The following is a 13,527-nucleotide window of genomic DNA, read 5'->3' on the forward strand; positions in this document are numbered from 1 at the left end:
GTGTGTGTGTGTGTGTGTGTGTGTGTGTGTGTGTGTGTGTGTGTGTGAGAGAGAGAGAGAGAGAGAGAGAAAGAGAGAGTGTGTGCGCGCGCGCGTTCGCGTGTGTGTGTGTGTGTGTGTGTGTGTGTGTGTGTGTGTGTGTGTGCAACTTTGATTTAATATATAAATAGTCCAGAGAAATACTGCCCCTTGCCTATTTTTGCCATCAAGAAGTAATGTGAACATTACTGCGTTCCAGTTTGGAAAGGTTAGGGTGCTAGTGAAATTACAGACACACGAGACTTTTTAACAAATGTGTCGGGGTGACGAGCGCAGTGGCAGTGCCCCTAAGAACTCTGAGTGGCACTGCAACTGTTATGGATAGACGTGTCGCTTACCACCGAGCACACGACACGTTAGCCCCGGCACTAAGTATAACAAATAAAAAAAATACGACACGTTCGTCCCGGCACTAGGAATAATAAAACAAGGATATTATTTGAATAAAAAATGTAAGAAGTAAAATAGTAATTAAGCACACAACATAATTTTCACAATATCGATTATGAATTTAATTATTTATTTATTAATTTTATTATTTTTGTATATTGTATGAAAGTCTGCAAATTTTTGTGTTATTATATCAACACTAAAACGCAACACCATTCATTCTACTGCCATTCGCTCTCTTGACAATCGTAAATGACTTCTTTCTCTTTTACGTTTACATAAATAATACTGTACTGTTATTGCGATAGAAAGAGATGGCATCTTTTGTTTTCGAAGGCAATCATTCATTCATTGGTCGGCAGTTCATTCATTTGATATTCAGTATTTGTTCGTTCAATAAATATCAAATTGTTTTGAGAACAACATCGGGCGAGACGTGTGTCGCGGCGCTGTCGTGACTACTGTGCGTTCGCAGTTCGTCTTGCGTTTATTTTGCGAAAGATTTCGACAATTTAATGTCTACATTAAAGTTTTAGTGTATGATAACAAGTAATTTGACATTAAATTGTGAAGCCAGATGTTAGTATTTCGAGAAAATAGACGAAAAATAGTGCTGTGTTGTTGTTCGGTGCTGCTTAGGGCGAAGAGATTGATAAATATAAACCAAAGAGGGAATTCATAGCAGCTGTTGGTGCATAGTATGCTTCATAGTGTGAGTACCTTACTATTAATGTTATCTTTTCCTCCTCATTAAAGAAAAAATGAGAAAGACCTACTACTCATTTCATAATGCCAGCAGCAATGTATTACGTAGCGTCAATATTCTTTAGATTTACACATCCATGCTTGACACCCGCGTAAAAGTATAGTTTTTAAGGTATGACTTGTAATTGACTAACAAATTATCTCCACGTTAAATTGATTCTTGGTGTTTGTCAATATTCTTACAAATATCTCCTAGGCATTTTGTGCTTACTTTTATATTGCACACGTCGATATTTTAAATATTGTTAAGTACTATACACACAAATAAGATATATTACCATGTTCATAAATAATGCCTTATCAAATTTACCATAGGCTACATGCAATATTTAAATACGTATTTTAATAAACCACGATTAATGAATGCATTTTCTGGAGTTTTGAATAGTTTTCAACGTGCTTTATTTGTTTCATAACTTTGTTTCGTAAAATCCACATTCCTTACACCTTAGTGTCGTTTGTGAAAAACAAACCTTTTACATTTTATTTTCCATTGACTTGAGATACCTCACCATTTTGGTCCAAATATTCTGTTAACCAGCAGAAAGACACCTTTTTCTTCGTGAATGAATAATCCCATTATCCAGAAGCGAGAAGCGAAATGAATGGAATATCCTATTATCACAATAAACCTACTATTATTACTATATGTTTTTTATTATTATGAAATTATAAGCGTGGAAAGACTTCAAAAAACTTTAAAATCAGGCTCGCAAAATGTTCATTACCCAATAAATATATTTCGATGTCCCATATTTATACATCACCCGCCGTTAGTTTAAAAGGGCGCATGTGACGAAAACTTAAATCCTTCCATGTGGTCTGTGCTTAAAAATCCAAGGAAATAATGTTTGAAGGTATTAAATTGAATAATATCTCTTTTCCCTTGCGGTAACTTCATACCTTATCTACCTAGGAAAAAATAAAAATAGTGTCAGATTGGCCTTTTTTTACCGTTCACGGCATAATACATAACAAATTTGAAAAAATGTCACATGCGCCCTTTCAACTAACGGAGGCAGACACAAGGCATCGAATGAATTCGGTATATAATTGTTATATACGAAGTTTATAATTATATGTCAAATATTAATTCAGTGGAAATTTTGAACTCAAGAAGAGTTCTTTTAGAATCAATAATAACCCGGAAGTTCCGACACATAAATAATTGAACAATTTGATTAGGTAAAATCAACACTCTTATTGTGAGTTACATACACAATAAAAGTTACGTACACCGCAATAAAAGTACAAATCGCTCATTTGGTGCACATTGACGTAATTGTAATTTTGGCACAATTGAATTAAATATTATGTTAACACAATGAGTTTAGATAATTAATTTAATTTTGCCAAAATTACAATTACGTCAGCGTAGCACGAAATGAGCGAAATACTATTTACCATCCAGTTATAACCATGTTCAAAGGAAGTATTCGATAATTGAGTACTTCTCATTAAACTGTAGTTGTTATTCCTTCATTCTCTATTTGCTTTCTTTGATCCTACGTGCACGTAATTTACTTTCCATGCTCAAGTTTTTTTTGTTTAGACGCACTAGCGTAAACGGTTTCGCAATTTTAAGACGTGCAGTCAATGCGTGCGGTATTTCTTTGTTGTATACCTACCTAGCGGTCGAATAATCAAATGCATTTTTACCTACAATGCGCTTTTATATCAAAATAATCGAAAAATGTTGTTTGCACATTTATAATATTTCAAATAACTTTTGTTATGTATTGAAAGTGAAACATGTAAAAGCTTCAGGCATCAAGAATTTTTTTTTAGTTTTAATATTTTTTTAATGACACTTTCTTTCACTTTCATTTTCTGTTTAAATTAGACAAACAGTGAACTAAAATTTTATGTATAGAAATCGTAACAAGACACGTAATTCCGTCGACAGATCCTCGGATTTAAAAGAAAAAAAAATATTTTAAGAAACTGCTCCCATATTTCGACAGCAATTCACGTGAAAAAGGAAATTTAGGTATAAAAGCATCCGAATATCCAACCTCTTGGATAACTGACATCTCTTTGTAAATGTGATGTGTAGTCGACAACTTTGACGACTACTTGATAATATTATAATTAGTAGCAGTAGAGTTCCTTGTGAAAGAGTTCGTCTTGGTATTTCTTATTAAGGGTGCCGGTGAAATTAGAGGCACACGGGACTAGTCAACTGATGTCTCAGGGTGACGGACGCAGTGGCAGTGCCCCTTTGATCTTTGCGATTTAAAGCTCTGAGTGGCACTGCAACTGTTATGGACAGGCGTGTCGCTTACCGTCCCATCACTTGATATAAAAAAAATATTATTTATACAAAACTTTCCTGACATCGAACTATAGTTCTACACAATACGCACTTATAATTCGGCACGTAGATTCGAATCTTCCGTGTTTTCAGTTTTTATCACCTTATCGGCAATTCAATTAAGTTTTTGTACGAAAATGACGAGCCCATTGGCATTAGGGAAAAAGTGACTAATTAATTTATTATGCTTGAATTGTTTGGCGGTCGTATGGTTTTGTTACATCTTTCCGTCGTAGGTGTTGTTTCATGGTAACTGAGAAATAAACTTAAGACTATGCAGCATGCGCGCGAAACTTGTTTTTTTTAATTTTTTTTTGTCTGTATTGTGAGTGGGTTATTCTTCTTCTTGTCGTGTCTATGGCATAAACTATGCCATCGTGGTGAAACGCCAATCGTTGGACAGGGTTGCGTTAGACGTCCAGGAAAGGAATGGTACGTCATGCGGGGAGGCACCTTTCATGCACCTCTGAATTATTATTGAGCGTATTAAAAAAAAGGCAGTTTGTAAGTTGCTGCCTACTCTTGAAGCCAATGAGCGTTTCAAAAAAAAGTGAATACCGGCAGTGATAACGGCACAACTTTTCTTATTCTCACCTACACAAGACGATACTCGATTACGCACCGAATTCCAATACTCCAATTAGCAATGGAGTTTGTAGCTACCTACAATTCATTTAGTTGTTGTCATCTATACCTATTACTAAAACATTATTAACACAAAATTATTTATAACTACATTATCGATATCCAGTACTTCAAATAATGAAAGTCTAAACTGGTTTCAAGATATATTAAAACTATTTTTAGAATTTTACTGTATCCAAATATGTTATACGGTATATTTTAACTTTGAAAATCCGCTTCAAACCCGGATTTACCACTAGTATTGCTGCATTGCTTCATAGCTTTGTTAAGTTATTTAGACTTGTTTTTTTTGTGCCGGAATACTGCAATGTGTTTTTAATGATAATAATCAATGATATTATACTTGTAAATAATAATAATAATAATAATAATAATAACACACACTCAACATGGCCCCACACTAGGGAAACCCTGTGTCGCGGGTGCCATGGACACACACATAGACAACCACAAATTATACCCAAACTCACGAGATAAATAAATGTAGGCCACACAAATATTTCTCCCGGCCCGGGAATCGAACCTGAGACATCTGCGCGGCGGTCCGGTAGGCATACTAACCTGCATAGTAACCTTTCCGCCACGGAGGCAGTTAGTTAGTTAATGACATTTTGTTTATAAAAATATGTATATAATTAAATACTTATGATCTCCATGCATGGGTGCCCATGATGCTGTCAATGTTGCACATGTTGTGGTGGCCGTATTTCGTCATAGGACTCCCGGCCGGTCTAGTGCCCAAGCTTGAGCGGCCATTTTTGCGAGGACATAGGTGTCCTCCACACTAGTCGAATACCCGAGTTTCATGGACAATGTATTTATATAGTTTATTGCTCTGTCCATATAAAGTTTATAAAGATTTTAAAATAACATTTAGGCCCATATTATATGATACGCTGTACATGTACATAGCAAAGAAAGGCAGAGGACAATTTTATAAATAAAAACAATCTCGATACACTTAAACAACCTTAAATACTTAATCATGTTAGCTATTAACTAATAACACTTAAGTACTACTTTATTGGTAGGTCAATGTACTACTTACTTTAGTTCTTTAGAGAACTAGCACTCATGACACAACACAGCTGTAATTATCACTACCTACCATAAAACATGCTATATAACGTAAACACCAACTTTGGGACAACTAACCATTTCCCAAGGTTGCTTGGAAGAAATGGCTACTTAGCAGTAAGGCCGCCGGTTGTACACTAGCCCACTCTGTGATACTTACACTGTTCTGTGTTGTTACTGTTCTGTGTTGTCATTGTAATATTGATGTGCAATAAAGAATATTTCTTTCATTCATTTATTTTTTTTAAAGTTTGGCTTGTTTTGGGATTGTAAATTTTTTTTTAATAGAAGTATCCTTAAAAATACGATAAAGTTTACATTGATCAAACATTTTTCTTATGTCATAAGTATATAACGTGTAATAAAATGGAAATAACGTTAAATAAATGCCTATGTGGCAATCGATTTTATACGCTAAGTGAGATTGATTTAATACGCGATAACTGCACAATGAGAAGTTAAGTGTATAGTTGTGAGTTGTAGCATAAAACAAGTTTATCAAAAACTTTGCCAATTACTACGTGTTACGCTGCACGGTGATAAATAAATTTTAAAAACTACACAATGCATATAATTAATGCAGTTTAAATGATTCATTTTACTCGAACTCGGTGACCCAACAGTATGCACTGTGGGCGCTGGATGAGCAGGGCCACTCAAGTTTACTAATTTCAAATCATCTGAGCTGTGTGTCGATAGAGTCTACGGCAGGTTTTGCACGTTTGGTATTCTGCTAAAAGTTAAGAGTAGTAGGTTGTTAGTAGTTAGCCATCGAGCTGCTTTTCAACTACCATTGCAAGTTTTTGGTATTCTGTATTTCAATGTTGAGTCGCTGGCACGTCGCAGTAGATCTCCTTGTGAAAGAGTTCGTCCAGAGAAATATTGCCACCTTATCTATTTGTAATGTGAACGTTACTGCGTTCCAATTTTTAATGGTAAGGGTGCCGATGAAATTACAGTCACATGGGACTTGTCAATTTATGTTTCAAGGTGACGGGTGAAGTGGCGGTGTCCATTAAGATCTTTGCGATTTAAGACTCTCATAGGTGTGTCGCTTACCACCAGGTGCACTACTCGTTCGTTCCGTCACTTGGTATTATTAAAAAAAAGTAGTTGGTGTAGTCTACATTTGAAATTATTCCAAGACTAAATTACTAATTAAACGAGATAAAAATTATGGATTATCCATGATAGCTTTAGTAAAGCAACATCGATAATTAATGATTGAATGAATGAATGTCATGACTGACTCTCTATTGAGACTAAACTGCCATTGCAACTAGACTTTAGCAGAATAGCAAATATTATCATGATAGCAATATAATCCCAGTCGAGTCTCAACGGAATCAAGAGAAAAAGAACATCCAGGGAAGTACTGCCACTTTACCTATTTCTGCCGCCAAGCAGTAATGTCAGCATTACTGTTTTCCGGTTTCGAGGTGAAATTACAGGCACATGGGACTTGTCAACTTATGTATCAGGGTGACGGGCGCAGTGGTAGACGAGTAATTTGTTGTTTCATTTACAAGTTGCCAAGGCATGTGTTTGTACATAGGAGTATTAAAAAATAAAAGTAATTGACTATATACAAAATAACTGTTTCAGTTTAATGTTAAATGTATTTATTGGTTACCTACTCTACGTGTCATCTAGATAAGTATGTTTTATGATGCCAAGTGACGGTCGAACATGTGCGCCTGGTGGTAAGCGACACGCCTGTCCATAACAATTGCAGTGCCACACAGAGCTTTAAATAGCAAAGCTCTGAGGGACACTGCCATTGCGCCCGTCGCCCTAAGACATGCGTTGACAAGTCCCGTGTGCCTTTAATTTTAACTAACCAGCACCCTTAACCCTTCAAAATCGAAACGCTGTAATGCCTACATAATTTTTGTACAAGGAGCTCTAATCTGACTTCACTCTTCACTCCACTTCCTTACCGTAAGATTTCGTATTAAATTAGCTACTTTAAGAAGAATTTAGGCACGAAATACGCTCGGCAACAATCTTACATATAGAATGTTTTGGTTGTTTACAGAGAGGTTCACTCTCCTACAGAGTACGTTGTCCTGAATAGCAAATGTCTACAATAAAAAACCTATTTACGCAAACGATGTGGACGTTCCTTTTTTTCCACCAATTACTTCCAAGTTAATTAAGAATTCTCGACAAATATCTCCCATAATACAGACTTCTTCTAAGTGACATAGTAGACATCCCAATTTACCGACTTCAAGAAAATGTATTGTGTATTTTTTGTGTATATTATGACGCGATGACATCGACATTTGTGACCCGATTTCGATGATCTTTTTTTCTCTCATCTCAATAGTGGTCATATTCAAATTTGAAGAAAATATTCCACCTCAAGGGTGACAATTGGAGATGAATCCGGTTTATTGGATTTTACTCACTTTCCGTGAACTGATTTTAGTAAAACTTGGCAAATAGATGTAATTTCACAAATTTTTAAGATCGGTTTTTTTTTTCAATAACAAACTTATAATTATTTTTTACCTATATTACAGTAGAAGTATACGTAATTTGAACCTTAAACGGAAATGACGCAACATAAAATCGCGGCATAAGATTTATCGTCTAGTATTGAAACCAGCATAGCAAATAAAAAAATATATCTATGACGTCGAACATACGTAAACAGCCTGCGTTTTTTAATGTACGGGCAAACAAGTTCTCACGATTAAAGTGAGCCAACAATCAATATGTACTCCGTCACGAAGCGTTAAAATGCAGTACAATCGATCAGTTTTGCAAAATCCGTAGGTAAACGTTGATTCATACAAGTCAGTGCACTGTTGTTAACTCTTATCGTGGTTTACTAAAGTGATTAATTCTGCCCTCATCATAACTAACGTAATCGATATTTTTAGCAAAATTGAGTTATTGAACATATCTGGAATCAGGAAAACGAGGTCTAAAACGCCATATAGGCGTTTTTTATAACCTGTTTAGTTCCTGTCTTATTGTCAGGCAAAACCAGTGTATGTAATGTATATAACCTATTTATTATTATAAACACAGCTTGTTCGTTCCATCAGATGATATTTCAAGTGACGGGACGAACAAGTCGTGCGCCTGATGGTAAGCTACACGCCAGTTCATAACAGTTGCAGTGACACTCGGTGCTTTAAATCGCAAAGATCTGAGGGGCACTGCCACGGCGCCCGTCACCCAGAAACATAAGTTGACAAGTCCCATGTGCCTGTAATTTCACCAGCACCAGTAGCACCATCAATAGCGCCACTTACTGAAACAAATGCATACAAATGCAGCAGTTATGACAAGGAGGTCAGAATCGTACTTATTGGCTAATAGCGGTTAGCAATGTGGGCGGTAAATGAGGAACTTTTGGGTTCGATTCCCAGTAGGATCAATTTGGGAAACGAACTTTCTGAAATAGTCCTGCTCTGGATATTTTGAGTAGTGACGCAAGATAATTTCGTTTGAGACCAGGCCATTTTCGTGGTTTTCTGGCGTTATGGCGCATCCACACATGCCCGGCGGCATGGCCGGCGGCCGTGCCGCCGGCATTTGCCTCATCTCAGCCGCGGCACGTGTGGCTTTTGGTTGCCGGCGGCAGTTTGCTTGCGGCTTCGATACGGAGTGGTAGTGTAGTCGTATTCATATATAAAATAATTTAACAACACTACTGCGAACATTGCAACCGCATCTGCAGGCCGCCGGTAAAGCCGGCGGCCTGCATTCAGCGGCAAGGCGGTCTGAAACCCGGCGGCATGTGTGGATGCGCCATTATAATTATTTTCTACTAACTATAGATACAGAATTGTAATGCCACTGCAAACGTGTGAAATCCGCATATTCAGCGTGATCTGAGTAGCGTAAACCTGAGTGGAGTATTATACTCTCCACTTGCCCTTCTGTTATTCCAGGCTTATTTGGGATGTCTGCCTCATCATTTCCATTAAGTCCAATGTGCGATGATCAGTGCGTGCAACTAGTGTACGTCATTGTCCGTACGTATGTTGTAAAGCATTCTTGCTATCACTACAAATAGTAATTTTATTAATAGTGAATTAAGAAAATTAAGTTGGCGTAGTTGTTAATTGGAGGCATCGCCATGAAAACCGATGTGCAAGCCAGTCGACCACAGAGGTCGTCAAAAAATTGAACTGTAGAACTAGTGGGAACGAAAGGAGTCCTTTGGAGTATACTGTTTTGTATCACGGCAATGTTTGAATTTAAATTTCAGTTTTTTTTTTCACACCTAAAATAGTGTTGGCCCGTTTTATGCTACACTATGCAAGTTAAGAGTATCATCACGTTCACAGCTAAGCGTTTTGCGACTCTTTGACTCTACCATTTATATTCAGTACCATACTGATATGGCACTACATTAATAATGTATGCCCTACTTCAATGTAGTCGGGCGATTGCTCGCCGACTATAGTGGCCCTTAAAAGCCTCATAAAGAAATCGTTTGTACGATTTTGATACGGTTATATTCCGCTAATACTCATGTATGCAAAGTGAGATAAAGACTACATACTCCATTTGCAAGTAATGTACGAGTGTAGATTCACTTTCGCGACAGCTGGTTCAACGGTTCAGATGACAGCTCTAAGAGCAAGTATATCTACCCTCGTTCACTTTCGACGACTACCTACCGTCATCTCGATTTCTTGTGGCGTTACTATTGTCGTTCTCTTTTTATCGACAAACCACCTGTTTAATTTTGATAATAATTTAGTGAATAACCTTATTCGAAAATTCCTTAATTCGAGACTAGATTATTGATGTACATACTCTTCTGGCTTCATTTGGCAATTCCATAACCAATTGCCACGCAGTGGTCCCAGGTTCGCTTCCCGGGCCGGGAGTTCTTGTGGTTGTCTATGTGTGTGTTCATGTCACCCGCCACACAGGGTTTCCCTAGTGCGGGGCGGTGTTGAGTGTGTGCGTTATTATTAAAAGAATGTATAAAAAAATATTGTAACACCATCACGGTAAACTGTACAAAACCGCTGAAAACAATTCCGCGCTCTTTACTAGGATCTTCTGAAAAATCAAGTATGTTATCCAGATTTTTTCCTCATTTTGCAATTTTATTAAGAAGAATTAAGAATTTGTAATGAAACTTAAGAAAGAAGTTACTTTTTGTCCACGCTGTATGTCGCACGAGTGCCTTTGCCTTTTCCATTTTAAGAATGGCACGAAAAGTGCCAATAAAAAGTAAACTGTCACCTGCTTTAATTACTTGCAAATCTGCTATGTTAGGGCCTGTCATAGTACACATGATAATGACTCATCCGTAGAACAAAGATCTATGTGGAAGACTACTTGTTCTCAGGACATAGTACATTTCGTTCGTTCTTCTTCGCTGTAGATATCAGATCGACAGTTGTTCGATTTTATATTTCGGAAATGAAATAAGATATATAAATTCTAAAAACACCTTTACATAGGTCTTAGTTTGAATAACAAAATTATTCTTGTAACGTACTTATTCTCTTTTCGCCATATAATCACATCGGACTCTGTTCTTCGGATGAGTCGATAAATAAATGATAAAGGCTCATGAATAATATGGCGTATTAGTAGAGACTTAATAATACCAAGGTTTATTATGATAAATCTTGGATAATTATAATTATGATAAATAAGATTACGTATGAAATATCTATTAGGTATATTACTTCATATTATACCCCGTTCGTTGTACACTTTGTAGTGACATTAACTACATTATTCATTAATTATATCTCCCACAACATTTTTTTTTAAAGTAAGAGAACAGAACGTACATATAAAGCGTTGTGAGACACAGGAACGTAAACTAGGACTCCTGGTCTTCACCTCTTGGTTGAACAAATTCTGTACCTAAGGTTATATTATTTACAAATATGGTAGAGGATTACTTTAACAAGTTAAAGTGAAAAAGAAATTTGTAGATAAAACAATTTAGAGTTTTGGTAACCACGACCAGGCACAACGGAATCCAAGAGGGGAGGGGGTTACTTATTACGAACTAATTATTAGTAATAACGACTGACAAATACACCAATTATCTGATCTCAACGCCCAGACCAGGAGCAATTGCGAAAAGTTTGTTTCCCAAATTGGTTCTACCGGGAATCGAACTCGGGACCTGATCAGCCACCGCCCATAGTGGAAGTCGTCGGGTCATCGAGGTAGTCCAATAATATTAACGCTAATAATAATATTAATGTCTTCGATTTGGTTCTATTTAATACACGTGACTTCAACAAGGAACGCACTGAGTGGGCTTAGTTCTTTCATTCATGTTTTTAATTGCAGTTTATATTCGATAGGTTAAAAGTTAAATTATGCACTAAGTATTGTATTGCTAATTGTTGCTACCAGCGCAAAAGTGATGTAACCCACAATTGATAATTAAATATTTTGTATACATGTATGACTGTATGTCTTAGTATCATTTAAAGTTATATTGTAGCAAAAAATGTTATGTGAGTTACACCTCTTTTGCCCTGATAGTCCTTTCGTTATTGTTACATTATTTACTTTTGTTTTAAGCTGTTAGTGGTCCTAATGAATATCCGTTCTAGGTGGTAAAGATACGCACTAAAAATGCCCATTTATTGTGTTAAAATTTACTAAATATTAATAAACAACCACAGTCTTAACAAACTTTCGTCAAGATGTACCTGAAATAATAGAATTATACCAGCTAGAGGGTAACTCAAGCAAGTGATAAGTAATGAGATTTAGGTATTGTCTACATGTGAAGCACTTGTGGGGATTCCAAGCTCTGATTTAATTATTGCGCCTACGCATAATGTACATTATTTACGCATTCAATGGCCAAGAACGAATGAAAGATATAGAGTTGCCACCTTCCTTATAGTTTTTATCTAATTAATTGGGAAGTATTTAATTTCAACGAACATATATATACATGTTTAGTATAAAATTAGTAGCAGTAATTAAGAGCATTATTTCGTTTCGGTTTTGAATGGTAAGGGTGCTGGTGAAATAACGGGCACATAGGACATGTCATTTAGGATTATGTCTCTGAAGCAGTGACAGTGGCACTGCAACTGTTATGGACAGGCGTGTCGCCTACCAGCAGGCGTACAACTTGTTCATCCCGTCACTTGATATCATAAAAAAACCATAGCTTGGAGAGTGCGTAGATTAGACTGTTAAATTTAAATTAATTTACTAATCTTTAGGGCGTTTGCGCACTACGTCCGATTCGTGTCAGTTCCGAATCCGAGAAATGACGGTCCGAAATGTGACAGGGATCATATTATCTCTAGGTGTAATACAAGATATAATTCGTATTCTCTCGAATTCGAATCGAGCTTAATGCACAAGCGACATTAGAAGTGGATGCGAGTGTCCTGTATCTCGCTTTCTAGATTTATATAGTAGATTTGTATAGTGCACTTAGTTAACTTAATCCATCTTTAGATCTAATAATAATGTGTCTGCCAACCACACCAGTTGCTTGGTCTCAAACCTAAGGAATGCTCTGTACTACAAGTACCAGAGTAACTCCATTCACTCCGTGGTCAAAAAACCGGAAATAAAAAAAAATAGTTTATTCTAATTTGATCCTACCGGGAATCGAACCCGAGACTCCTTATTCAGTGTCCACAGTGCAAACTAGGCCACTGAGGTCATGAAAATAATAATTAACCTTGTAGTTTTAAAATTGAATATTTATTATATAAAGACTTAAATCTTGTGTACACTGCAGCAAGTTTATTAGGCAAAAAATGAAATGCCAAAAATTTGAGATGTAAAAAATCTCCAGCTGACTTACTTCCTTAGCAATTTATCCAGTTGAGCGTCAGCAAACTGAAGTGCCTAATAAAAGCAAACCCAGTTTTGTGCTTTATCGCAATATCGGGTCAATGGTTTTGGCGAACCTTACTGGGTGAATGACACCGACTTGTTCTAATTTTAGCCCAGTCGAAATGCGAGCAAGACGGTTTAATTTTTTTATAGGTGCACCAGTGCGCGAGTGTGTTTGTGCGAATTATTTATGAGTACACCGCAGAGAAATCGTTTGGATACAAATTTCTTTATCCACGCTATTATGTCGAACTGAATATTTGAAGCCGCGGTAGTCTAATGGTTTGACCTATCGCTTTCAAGCAGAGGCTGTGGATTCGCCGGGCTCGCACCTCGAATTTATGAAAATTGAAATTTAATTTGACATTCACCATGTAATGAAACCTGCACGTCGAAGAAGGTTCACAACCCTCGAAAAAAGTGTAAGTCCCCAGCTTGACGGAGAATGGCCTTTACCTTCGCCTGAGAGAAAACCT

The sequence above is a fragment of the Hyposmocoma kahamanoa genome, unplaced genomic scaffold, assembly GCF_003589595.1.
Source record: "Hyposmocoma kahamanoa isolate Upper Pololo Valley unplaced genomic scaffold, ASM358959v1 262, whole genome shotgun sequence".
Taxonomy (NCBI): Eukaryota; Metazoa; Arthropoda; class Insecta; order Lepidoptera; family Cosmopterigidae; genus Hyposmocoma; species Hyposmocoma kahamanoa.